Raw genomic sequence first — 13,719 nt, 5'->3', positions numbered from 1 at the left:
CGTGAGTCATCCAATAAAGAGTGTCTTAGTTAAGGGCCTTGCCTCATGCCATGATCAAAAGGATTATAAAAGAACAAAAGCATGAAAGATCATGTAATGATCTTATGGGAAGTGATGGCTTCACATACAAAAAGAATGATGATTGAAACTTGTTGAGGGTGGACAAACATAGACCTTGGTCATTGTTGCAATTAATAGGAAGTGATAAAGAAGGAGAGGTTCACATATAAATATATCATCTTTGACACCATCTATGATTGTGAACACTCACTAAACTATTACATGCTTAGAAGTAGATGTTGGACAAGGAAGACAATATAATGAATTATGCTTGCTTGGTTCCGAACAATGATTATATGACTAGAGATCCCTTAGCATGTGACGATTGCTTCCACCCATATCAGCCAAAACTCCCGCACTAAGTAGAGATACTACTTGTCCATACATAAACCTTCAACCCAATTTTTCCATGAGAGTCCACCATACCAACCTATGGATTGAATAAGATCCCTCAAGTAAGTTGTCATTGGTGCAAGCAATAAAAATTGCTCCCTAATTATGTATGATCTATTAGCGTGTGGACAATAAGCTTTGTACGAACCTGTGAAGAGGAAGACATAAAAGCGACGGACTGCATACTAAAGTTCTTTATCAGAGGAGACAATATAAAGTGACGTTCCTTCACACTAAGAGGACACACTTCCAAACCTCAAAAGTGCATGACAACCTGTTCTTCCCTCTGCGAAGGGCCTATCTTGTACCTTTACTTTTTGCCCTTGAAAGAGTCATGGTGATCTACACCAATTCCTTTTTTTCGCCTTTATCTTGGCTAACGTCATATGCTAGGGAAATATCTATATTCATATGTCAACTTGGAAGTAAGTATTCTGAATTATTATTGTTGACATTACCCTTGAGGTAAATGGTTGGGAGGCAAAACTATAAGCCCCTATCTTTCTCTGTGTCCGACTGAAACTTTGATCTCATGAGTACCACGTGAGTTGTAGCAATTGTAGAAGACAAAAGGATGATTGAGTACGTGGATTTGCTTTACAAGATCTTACTTGACTCTTTCTGATGTTATGATAAATTGCAATTGCTTCATTGACTTTAGGCTATTGGTTGTTAATTCTCAGTAAGCTTCTTGATCCATACTTTACTTTGTGAAGGAATTGTCACTTTAGCATGAGAGATTATATGATGATATTGATGTTATGATTATGATCATGATGCCTACATGTCCATATCTTGTTTTGTCGACACCTCTCTCTCTAAACATGTGGGCATATTTATTGATATCGGCTTCCGCTTGAGGACAAGCGAGGTCTAAGCTTGGGGGAGTTGATACGTCCATTTTGCATCATGCTTTCATGTTGATATTTATCGCTTTATGGACTGTTATTACACTTCACGATATAATACTTGTGCCTTTTCTCTCTTATTTTGCAAGGTTTACATGAAGAGGGAGAATGCCGGCAGCTGGAATTCTGGCCTCAAAAAGGAGCAAGTTTGAGATACCTATTCTACGCAACTCCAAGAGCCGTGAAAATCAACGAGGATTTATTTTGGAATTAACAAAAATACTGGGCCGAAGAAGTACCACAAGGGAGCCAGCATGAGGGCACCTGCCTGCTAGGCGCGGCCTACCCCCCTGGTCACGCCGAGGGGGCTTGTGGGCTCCCTGTTGGCCCTCTGGCCCCCCTCTTTTGCTATAAGGAGGGTTTCGTTCCAGAAAAAATCAAGAGGAGGCTTTCGGGAGGATTCGCCGCTGCCACGAGGCGGAACTTGAGCAGAACCAATCTAGAGCTCTGGCAGGGTCGTCCTGCCGGGGAAACTTCCCTCCTGGAGGGGGAAATCGTCGCCATCGTCATCACCAACTCTCCTCTCATCGGAGGGGACTCATCACCATCAACATATTCATCAGCACCATCTCATCTCCAAACCCTAGTTCATCTCTTGTAACCAATCTCCGTCTCGCGACTCCGATTGGTACATGTAAGGTTGCTAGTAGTGTTGATTACTCTTTGTAGTTGATGCTAGTTGGATTACTCGGTGGAAGATTATATGGTCAGATACTTGATTCTATTCAATACCTCTTTGGTCATGAATATTATTATGCTTTGTGAGTAGTTACTTTTGTTCCTTAGGACATGGGATAAGTCTTGCTATAAGTAGTCATGTGAATTTGGTATTCGTTCGATATTTTGATGTGTTGTATGTTGTCTCTCCTCTAGTGGTGTTATGTGAACGTCGACTACATAACACTTCACCATTATTTGGGCCTAGAGGAAGGCATTGGGAAGTAGTAAGTAGATGATGGGTTGCTAGAGTGACAGAAGCTTAAACCCTAGTTTATGTGTTGCTTTGTAAGGGGCTGATTTGGATCCACTAGTTTAATGCTATGGTTAGACTTTGTTTTAGTTCTTCTTTCGTAGTTGCGGATGCTTGCAAGAGGGGTTAATCATAAGTGGGAGGTTTGTCCAAGTAAGGGCAGCACCCAAGCACCGGTCCACACACATATCAAACTATCAAAGTAGCGAACGTGAATCATATGAACATGATGAAAAACTAGCTTGACAGAAATTCCCATGTGTCCTCGGGAGCGCTTTACCTCCTATGAGAGTTTGTCCAGGCTTGTCCCTTACTACAAAATGGATTGGGCCACTTTGCTGCATCGTTATTACTATTGTTACTTGCTACTTGCTATGAATCATCTTACCACACAACTATCTGTTACCGATAATTTCAGTGCTTGCACAGAATACCTTGCTGAAAACCACTTGTTAGATCCTTCTGCTCCTCGTTGAGTTCGACACCCTTACTTATCGAAAGGACTATGATAGATACCTGATACGTCTCAAACGTATCTATAATTTTTGATGGTTTCACGTTGTTATCTTGTCATCTTTGGATGTTTTATGTACCTTTAATATCTTTTTTGGGACTAACTAATTAATTAAGTGCCAAGTGCCAGTTCCTGTTTTTTTTGTGTTTTTGGCTCTTTTCAGATCTGATTTTGGAACAGAGTCCAAACGGAATAAAATCCCCGAAATGATTTTTTCCCGAACGGAAGAAGATCAGGGGGGTTGTGGGCCAAGCCAGGAGGGCTCCTGTGAGCCCACAAGCCCCCACTCCGCCACCAGGGGGAGGCGGCGGTGGCAGGGCTTGTGGCCTCCCTGGCCGCCCCCTGACCTAGATCTTTGGCTTATATATTCCCTAAAATACAGCAAAAAAACAGGGGAGCCTCAAAAATACTTTTCCGCCGCCGCAAGCTTCCGTTTCCGCGAGATCTCATCTGGAGACCCTTCCCGGCACCCTGCCGGAGGGGACTTTGGAGTTGGAGGGCTTCTTCATCATCATCATCGCCCCTCCAATGACTCATGAGTAGTTCACTTCAGACCTACGGGTTTGTAGTTAGTAGCTAGATGGCTTCTTCTCTCTCTTGGATCTTCAATACGAAATTCTCCATGATCTTCACGGAGATCTATCCGATATAATCTTCTTTGGCGGTGTATTTGTCGAGATCCGATGAATTGTGGATTTGTGGTCAGATTATCTATGATATATATTTGAGTCTTTGCTGATTTCTTATATGCATGATTTGATATCCTTGTAAGTCTCTCCGAGTCTTGGGTTTTGTTTGGCCAACTAGATCTATGATTCTTGCAATGGGAGAAGTGCTTGGTTTTGGGTTCTACCATGTGGTGACCTTTCCCATTGACAGTAGGGGCAGCAAGGCACACATTAAGTAGTTGCCATCAAGGGTAACAAGATGGGCTCTGTCGTTGATATGAGATTGTCCATCTACATCATGTCATCTTGCTTAAGGCGTTACTCTGTTCTTTTGGACTTAATAAACTAGATGCATGCTGGATAGCGGTCGATGTGTGGAGTAATAGTAGTAGATGCAGAAAGTATCGGTCTACTTGTTTTGGACGTGATGCCTATAGATATAATCATTGCCATAGATATAGTCACGACTTTGTGCGGTTCTATCAATTGCTCGACAGTAATTTGTTCACCCACCGTCTACTTGCTTTCATGAGAGAAGCCACTAGTAAACACTACGGCCCACGGGTCTATTCACATCCATCGTTTACACCTCCTCTTTTACTTTGCTTTGTTACTTTGTTGCTTTCAGTTCTCACTTGGCAAACAATCTATAAGGGATTGACAACCCCTTCATAGCGTTGGGAGCAGGTTCTTTGTGTTTGTGCAGGATCTTGTGATACTCCTCCACTGGATTGATACCTTGGTTCTCAAACTGAGGGAAATACTTACCACCGCTGTGCTACATCACCCTTTCCGCTTCGAGGGAACACCAATGCAAGGCTCCATAGTTGTAGCAGAAGGATTCCTGGTGCTGTCGACACGATTATTCCTGTCGCCGTTGCCGGGGAAGCACAACTGACATGAGAAGTATTTCTGGCGCCGTTGCCGGGGAGGAGAGATCAAGATCTATCCAAGTAGGTCTCACAAACTCATCTCTTGTATTTACTTTTGTTGCGAGTTGCCTCTCGTTTTCCTCTCCCCCACTTCACATTTTCCGTTATCATTTGCCTTTCTCCTTTGCCTTTTTTTGTTTGCCCTTTTCTTTCGTTTGCCTTTCCTTTGCTTGTGTTCTATGTGCCCTCAACATGCTTGCATCTTCGCTTGCTGAAAATCTAGTGATATGGATCCTCATCCGCTAGCTAATCTCTTTAAGAGACCCACTTATGTGGAACGAATTGCTAGTGAGTTGAGGGCACTTGACTATCTTTATGGAGTTTTGCTTGAGATGCGTGAATCTGAAAATTGTGAGGAAGAAATTTATGAAGTGATTCACGAGGGCTCCTTGGATGAAAAGCATGATTGCAATGGTTTCACTATAAATTCTATTAGTGACAATCATGCTAAAAATATGCAAAACCCTAAGCTTGGGGATGCTAGTTTTTCTTTGTCCACTACTTGTTGCAATAATCATGATTGGGGTGATGATCTTTCTTATGATCTTGAAAAAAAATTCAAACCTCATGATGAATATGATATTTGCAATAACATTGAAAGTGGGTTTGGAGAAGTCATGACTTTAGTTGATGATAATCCCACTATTTTTGAAGAGCGTCAACTTTGCATGCATGTGGATCATGAAAATAATATCCTATGGGATAGCTATATTGTTGAATTTTAATATGATCCCACATGTAATTGCTATGAGAGAGGAAAATATTGTGGTAGAAACCTTCATGTTACCAAATCACCTCTCGTGATGTTGAGATTGCTCTTGTCTCTTTCTTCCTCCTTGCATATGGCAGCTATTGGTTGTCTTGACAATTTGTTTTCCTATAAAATGCCTATGCATAGGAAGTATGTTAGACTTAGATGTGATTTTCACATGCTTTAGGATGCTCTCGTTGTGCTTCAATTCTTGTCTTTTGTGAGAGCATCATTGAATGCCTAGCTAAGGGCGTTAAACAAAAGCGCTTGTTGGGAGGCAACCAACGAATCTATCATCTTTCTTTCTATTTTTTGTTTTCCACACTTTCATAATTCTGTTATGATTGTGTTTTTTGTGTTTCTTTTTGCGTTTGTGCCAATCAAAACCATTATGATTAGTCTTGGGGATGATCGTTTGGTCATGCTGGAAAAGACAGAAACTTTCTGCTCACGAAAAGAATTTTCATTTTTTTCTGTAAAATCTTTTGAGTTGATTCGTTTTGCTGCTCATTGCTACGCAAATTCTTCAGACTGCCATAATTTTTCAGAATTTTTGAAGTACAAGAGGTATACGAAATATGCAGATTGCTACAGACTGGTCTGCTGTTAACAGATTCTGTTTTTGTTGTGTTCGTTGCTTATTTTGATGAAACTATGGATAGTATCGGGGGGTATTAGCCATGGAAGATTGAAAATACAGTAACCCAACATCAGCAGAAGTAGAATTTAAGTTTTCTACGGTACCTAAGGAAGTGGTGGTTTGCTTTCTCATACTAATGTTATCACGAGTTTCTGTTTAAGTTTCGTGTTGTGAAGTTTTCAAGTTTTGGGTGAAGTTCTTATGGACAAAGAGACAAAGAGTGGCAAGATCTCAAGCTTGGGGATGCCCAAGGCACCCCAAGAGATTCAAGGATGTCGTAAAAGCCTAAGCTTGGGGATGCCCCGGGAAGGCATCCCCTCTCTCGTCTTCAATCCATCGGTAACATTACTTGGGTCTATATTTTTATTCACCACATGTTATGTGTTTTTGCTTGGAGCGTCTTGTATCGTAGGAGTCTTTTATTTTTGTTGTGTCACAATCATCCTTGCTGCACACCTAGAGAGGTAGACATGCACACACCTTGATTTTCTCGAGCTTCACTTATATCTTTAGGTAGACAATTCAGCTCACATGTGCTTCACTTATATCTTTTGAGCTAGATACTTTTGCTCTATGTGCTTCACTTATATCTTTTAGAGCACAGCGGTGCGTGGCTTGGTAGTTGATCTATGCTTTGAAAGTAGTCTCAAAAGGGGTAGTTATTCAAAGGGATACGAAAACTTCCACCTTCATGTGCATTGAATAGTTAGAGAAGTTTGATTCCTCTCAAATAGTTTTGAGTTGTGGTTATGGTAATATTGAAGTTATGCTAGTAAGGTGTTGTGGATCTAGAAATACTTGTGTTGAAGTTACTGATTCCCGTAGCATGCACGTATGGTGAACCGCTATGTGATGAAATCTGAGCATGATTAGTCTATTGATTGTCATCCTTTGCGTGGCGGTCGGGATCGCGCGATGGTTTATACCTACCAACCCTTCCCCTAGGAGTATGCGTTGAATGCTTTGTTTCGATTACTACTAAAACTTTTGCAACAAGTATATGAGTTCTTCATGACTAATGTTGAGTCCATGGTTTATATGCACTTTCACCTTCCACCATCACTATCTTCTTAGTGCCGTGCAACTTTCACCGGTGCACAAAACCCACCTTTAGCCTCCCTCAAAACAGCCACCATACCTACCTACTATAGTTTTTTCAAAGTCATTCCGAGATATATTGCCATGCAACTACCACCATGACATGTGCCACCACGTCTACATTGCCATTGCATGATCGTAAGATAGCTATCATGATGTTTCCATTAATGTCTATGCCATGCTAGATCATTGTCACGGTACATTACCGAAGGCATTCCAAATAGAGTCATTGTTGCTCTAAGTTTTGAGTTGAAAGTGTGATGATCATCATTAATGGAGCATTGTCACATGTGAGGAAATAAAAGAGGCCAAAGAAGCCCACCAAAATAAAAAATAAAAAAGAGGCCAAAGAGCCCACCAAAAAGTAAAAAAAAATGAGAGAAAAAGGGAGAAGGGACAATGCTACCACTTTTTCCACACTTGTGCATATTAAGCACCATGGTATTCATGATTGAGAGTCTCTCGTTTTGTCACCACCATATAGCTAGTGGGAAATTTTCATTATATAACTTGGCTTGTATATTCCAATGATAGGCTTCCTCAAAATTGCCTTAGGTCTTCGTGAGCAAGCAAGTTGGATGCATACCCACTAGTTTTCTTTAAGAGCTTTCACATACTCTTAGCTCTAGTGCATCATTTGTATGGCAATCCCTACTCATTCACATTGATATCTATTGGTGAGCATCTCCACAGCTCATTGATATGCCTAGTTAATGTGACTATCTTCTCCTTTTCTGTCTTGCAACATCCACCACACTCCACACCATCTATAGTGCTATAACCATGGCTCACGCTCATGTATGGCGTGAGAGTTGAAAATGTTTGAGAAAGTAAAGGTGTGAAACAATTACTTGGCCAATACCGGGGTTGTGCATGATTTAAATTCGTTGTGCAATGATTATAGAGCATAGCCACACTATATGCTTTTGTAGGGATAACTTTCTTCTGGCCTTGATATTTTGAAAGTTCACGATTACCTTGCTAGTTTGCTTGAATTATTATTGTTTTGTGACAGCCCGAGACCGACATTTCAAAAGATTCCCCTTCTATTCCGTTTTCGTCGTGTGTCTTATTTTATTTGTCGCATCATGCGCATCATCTGCATTGCATTGGCATCTCCGTTGCCGCCAGTTTTCAAAACTTGCATCCGTTGTTAGTTGCCGATTCTCGTCGTTGCCCGTTCGGAGCCCGACCACACACGCACGCGCCCGCGGCACCGTCGAAACCCTGTTTTAAAAGTGTGCGTAAAACTTTCTTTGATCGAGGTGAAACTTGGCATGCGGTCGTTATTAGTTATAGCTAGGCCGCCTGTCGAATTTCGTCGCGATCGGAGACCGTCTCGTACCCGAACGGTCGACCGTAGCGACACCGTATTCGGTATATCGTCGGACATCTGTCGGTGTTTTAAATACGTTGTCGGGTGCCCGTTTTCCCTCTCATCTCCGCCTAGCCCCTCTACTCAGTGCATCGACCTTACGCGCGGCGTAGTCCGAAAACCTCCCGGAACCCGAACTCGGCGATCATGACCATTGGGTCTGGATCAACACAGTTTTACCGCAAAACGTCATCGGTTTGTCCATAGGACTCCCTAACCTAATTATCTCGACCATCCAATCTAAATCGGAGGGTCCAGATGAACCTAGCCCTAACCCAGTTATATAAATAGAGGCCCATCCCTAAATTCTAGGAGATCTGGCCCATCCTACCGCCGTCGCCGCCCTGTGCATTTCCTCCTCGTGTTCAGCACGGAGTCAGCAGCTTCCTCTCCTCCAGATCCACCTGCAGCAGCCAACAACCAGGCCGTCCCGACCTCCATGCACTGCTGGCCGGCGACCAAGCCACCGGAGCAGCAGCCGCCGGCGACCACCCTGGTCGACCCCATGCCGAGCGCCTTCTCTTCTCTTTCCTTGTGCTCTCCTTCCCCTCTAATTTTCTGCCTTTCTTGTTTAGTTTTCCTCTCTGCCAGAGAGAATCAGAGCCGCAGACGAGGCATGGCCTGTGAAGGCTCGCCTGAGACTCATTCCCCTTGTGATCTCGTCGCCCAAGCAGCAACGACAAGCCACCGGATCCCGCCATGCGCGCCTCGTCCCCGACCTCAGGCGCCTATCCGCCGGCCTTCCTCGCGGCATCGAGTAGCAACAGTTTGGGCAGAGGAGGACGACCCCTCTGCCTCGGTCGCTCGCCTCACCATGGACCACCTCGCCGGCGACGAGCAGGTCGAGCTGCCGGACCTTCTCCTTCCCTCTCCTTCCTCATCTAATCCTTCTCTCTTCCTATTTTCCCCTGTCAGGAACTGAGCAAAGGCTGCTGCAGCCCCGCCATAGATGCCCTCGCCGCCCCGCAACTTGCCGACCGCTGTCGTTCCCCAACGGATCCGGTCGGCCCTTGGTAGATCAACCCATTCCCGGCCTCCGTCAGCCCCGCCGTTTCCCCTAGGACCCGCGTCGGAGAGCTGCCTGCAGCGCCGCGCCGCCGCAAGTAGAGCCAAGGCCGGCCTGCTGTTTTATTCAGGTTCAGTTAAATTCTTGCGATTCAGTATTTATTCAGGTTCAGTCCGCTCTCGTCCTTGTTCATCTAGCGTAGGGATCTGTTTCCCCACAAGTGTGCCGTGCTAGCCGAGCTAGTAACCACCACAGATTTGACCCAGGCGATCTGGGGTTCGAATCCCACGCTCTCCGAATTTCCCTTTTAGTAATTTTGTTGATTTATGTTCGCCAAGGGCCCTGTTATCTGGCCCAGTGCTACTATGTTTGTCATAACCATATCGCTAGCACACTGGCTTGAACCTTCGAGTGAGACCCAGGGGTCCTGGGATCAAATCCTAGCTGCCCCATTTTATTTTATTTTTCCCTTGTATTTTTTTAATATTTGTTGTCACACGTTTGGGCCTGATCTATCGCTGGGCTGCACTGTGTCTTCGAATTCGGCCCATAGCTATTTTTTCGCTGTCTACGTTTTTCCTATTAACTAGCGAATTTGCTAGATTACAGAAATAGCATGTTCTTCAACCGTCCGTAGCTTTTAAACCGTGTAATGGACCGGAACGAGTTATATATGTAGAACGTGTAGAATTTTGCGTAGATTAATACTTTCCAACTTTCATGCATAATTAGAACTGTTTAGTGTGTTGTTTGCATCGGTTTGCGTGTCAACACAATAGAAACGGTTTAGGTCGTAGTTATTTAACCGTAGCTCTGTTGGAGATGTTCTATATATGTAAATCGAGTAGTACGACGTGTAGAATCTCATGCTCCACTTTGTTTCGTTGTTTAACAAACCTAAAATGTGATTAGGACAAATCTGGGCAGAATTAAGATTTAACGCATGGGGTCATATCGGAGATGCTATATGACGTTTCCGGTCTCATTTAAAATGCCTAGCTAGGTAGATTAATTTGTGCTTCACCCCCTTGCCATGTTAACAACATTTTAAATATTGATGTGTAAATTAACGGGAGTGAACTAAAAAATAAAATGTGGAGTTGCGTCGATATGCAACCCGTTGCATATCGAGCTTCACTTAATGTGTAGTGTTTGATTGTTGTGATTGTCATGCCTTGCATTAGACCGTTCATGCATCATGTGTGTCTTGCATCGTGTGGTGTATATCGTGTGTTGATGCTTGTTTCTGGTTTCCTCCGTCTCGATAGAGTTCCGCAAGCGTGTCGGATGTGAAGACCGTTCGACTACATCGGTTCGTCTGCTTCACGGAGTTACTCTTCTTCCAAGCGGGATCTCAGGCAAGATGATCATTTCCCCAGATACCATTACTATCATTGCCATGCTAGTTTTACCGTTTCTATCGATTATGTCTCGTTGCCTACCACATGTTAAATATTAGCCTCTCAACAATGCCATGATCACCTTCAACCTGTACGACCTAGCAAACCACTGATTGGCTATGTTACCGCTTGCTTAACCCTGTTGATAGCGTTGCTAGTTGCAGGTGCAGATGCTTCCATGTGAAAATATGGGTTCCTTGTTATATCACCATATTAAATGCTATTTAATTTAATGCACCTATATACTTGGTAAAAGGTGGAAGGCTCGTCCTTTCTAGCCTGGTGTTTTGTTCCACCTTTGCCCCCTTAGTTTCGGCTACCGGTGTTATGTTCCATAAACGAGCGCTCCTAACACGATCGTTGTTGTTATGGGGACCCCCTTGATAATTCGTTTTAGATTAAAGCTGGTCTGGCAAGGCCCAACATTGGTTTTACATTTGCCCAACATAATAATTTTGATAATACTGAAATGCATACGGAGTTAGCGCTACCCGAGGAGTAATTCTACATAATACAGGAGGGGCCAGTGCTGATGGTGTTGGTCCCAAACGGTCTGCCTACGAGGCCACCGCGAGGAAACTCGAGGTTTGGCACTCGTAGCTAGTTCCATCCGTCGTGTCCTGAGAACGAGATACGCGTCTCCTATCGGGTACGTCGACACGTCGGGCGGCCTTGCTGGATTAGTTTTACCTTTGACGAGATATCTTGTGCATCGGGATACCGGTGATGCTTTGGGTAATCTCAGAGTTGAGGTTTTCCACTAGGGAATCCGACGAGATCGCGAGCTTCGTGATTGAGGATTTCTATGCGGCTTGTGGTAATTTGTGATGGACTAGTTGGAGTACCCCTGCAGGGTTAAATCTTTTCGGAAAGCCGTGCCCGCGATTATGTGGCAACGTGGAAACTTTGTTTAACACTGGCTCTAGATAACTTGAAGTTAACTTAATTAAAACATGCCAACTGTGTGCGTAACCATGACTGTCTCTTTCGTGAGTTCCTTCTCCGATCGAGGACACGGTGGGGTTATGTCTGACGTAGGTAGGTGTTTAGGATCATTCATTTGATCAACAGTAGTTCACGTCCGTAATGCGTAGAACTTCCCCCTCTTATTTCTTGTACTCGTAAGTTTAGCCACCAAATATATGCTTAGCCGCTACTGCAACCTCACCACTTAACCTTACCTCACCCATTAAGCTTTGCTAGTCTTGATACCTTTGGAAATGAGATTGCTGAGTCCCATGTGGCTCACAGATTACTACAACACCAGTTGCAGGTACAGGTAAAGGTTACTTGACGTGAGCGCGTTGATTGTTCATTTGGAGTTGCTTCTTCTTCATACATCTAGGATGGGTTCCAGGCCGGCAGCCTGGGATAGCAAGGATGGACGTCGTTCTTCTTTTGTCGTTTGTTTTCGTCCGTAGTCGGACCCTTCTCTTACTCTTGATGATTATGTAATGTACTGATGTGACTTTGATGTAGCTTGTGGCGAGTGTAAGCCAATTCTATATATATATATATATATATATATATATCTTCTTTTCAGTACATGTACTTGTAATGATATCCATTCTTGCGACACGACGAGATGTGCTTCTATCCCTGACGAGGCCTTCGTGCCAAATTGAGGATAGGGTCGCATCTTGGGCATGAAATGTTTCCACGTCAATAGCAAACTATTGTTTTGAATCTAATGGATCTGAACATTCACATCACATAAGAGGAGTTACAAAGGACATCTATGCTAGGTAGCATGAAAGCATCAAAAAATCATTCTTTATCACTTCCCTACTCAACGACGAGCAGGAGTTAAGCTTGGGGATGCTTGATACGTCTCAAACGTATCTATATTTTTTTATGTCTTCACGCTGTTATCTTGTCATCTTTGGATGTTTTATGTACCTTTTATATCATTTTTGGGACTAATTATTAATTCAGTGCCAAGTGCCACTTCCTGTATTTTCTGTGTTTTTGGCTCTTTTCAGATCTGATTTTGGAACGGAGTCCAAACGGAAAAAAATCCCCGAAATGATTTTTTTCCCAAACGGAAGAAGATCAGGGGGCCTGTGGGCCAAGCCAGGAGGGCTCCTGGGAGCCCACAAGCCCCCACTCCGCCACCAGGGGGAGGCGGCGGTGGCAGGGCTTGTGGCCTCCCTGGCCGCCCCCTGACCTAGATCTTTGGCCTATATATTCCCTAAAATACAGCCAAAAATCAGGGGAGACTCGAAAATACTTTTCCGCCGCCGCAAGCTTCCGTTTCCGCGATATCTCATCTGGAGACCCTTCCCGGCACCCTGCCGGAGGGGACTTTGGAGTTGGAGGGCTTCTTCATCATCATCATCGCCCCTCCAATGACTCGTGAGTAGTTCACTTCAGACCTACGGGTCCGTAGTTAGTAGCTAGATGGCTTCTTCTCTCTCTTGGATCTTCAATACAAAGTTCTCCATGATCTTCATGGAGATCTATACGATGTAATATTCTTTGGCGGTGTGTTTGTCGAGATCCGATGAATTGTGGATTTGTGATCAGATTATCTATGATATATATTTGAGTCTTTGCTGATTTCTTATATGCATGATTTGATATCCTTGTAAGTCTCTCTGAGTCTTGGGTTTTGTTTGGCCAACTAGATCTATGATCCTTGCAATGGGAGAACTGCTTGGTTTTGGGTTCTACCATGTGGTGACCTTTCCCAGTGACAGTAGGGGCAGCAAGGCACACATTAAGTAGTTGCCATCAAGGGTAACAAGATGGGCTCTGTCGTTGATATGAGAATGTCCATCTACATCATGTCATCTTGCTTAAGGCGTTACTCTGTTCTTTTGGACTTAATACATTAGATGCATGTTGGACAGCGGTCGACGTGTGGAGTAATAGTAGTAGATGCAGAAAGTATCGGTCTACTTGTTTTGGACGTGATGCCTATAGATATAATCATTGCCATAGATATCCTCACGACTTTGCGCGGTTCTATCAATTGCTCGACAGTAATTTGTTCACCCACTGT

The sequence above is a fragment of the Hordeum vulgare genome, chromosome 5H (assembly GCF_904849725.1).
Source record: "Hordeum vulgare subsp. vulgare chromosome 5H, MorexV3_pseudomolecules_assembly, whole genome shotgun sequence".
NCBI lineage: Eukaryota > Viridiplantae > Streptophyta > Magnoliopsida > Poales > Poaceae > Hordeum > Hordeum vulgare.
Note: the sequence above shows the minus strand (reverse complement) of the source record.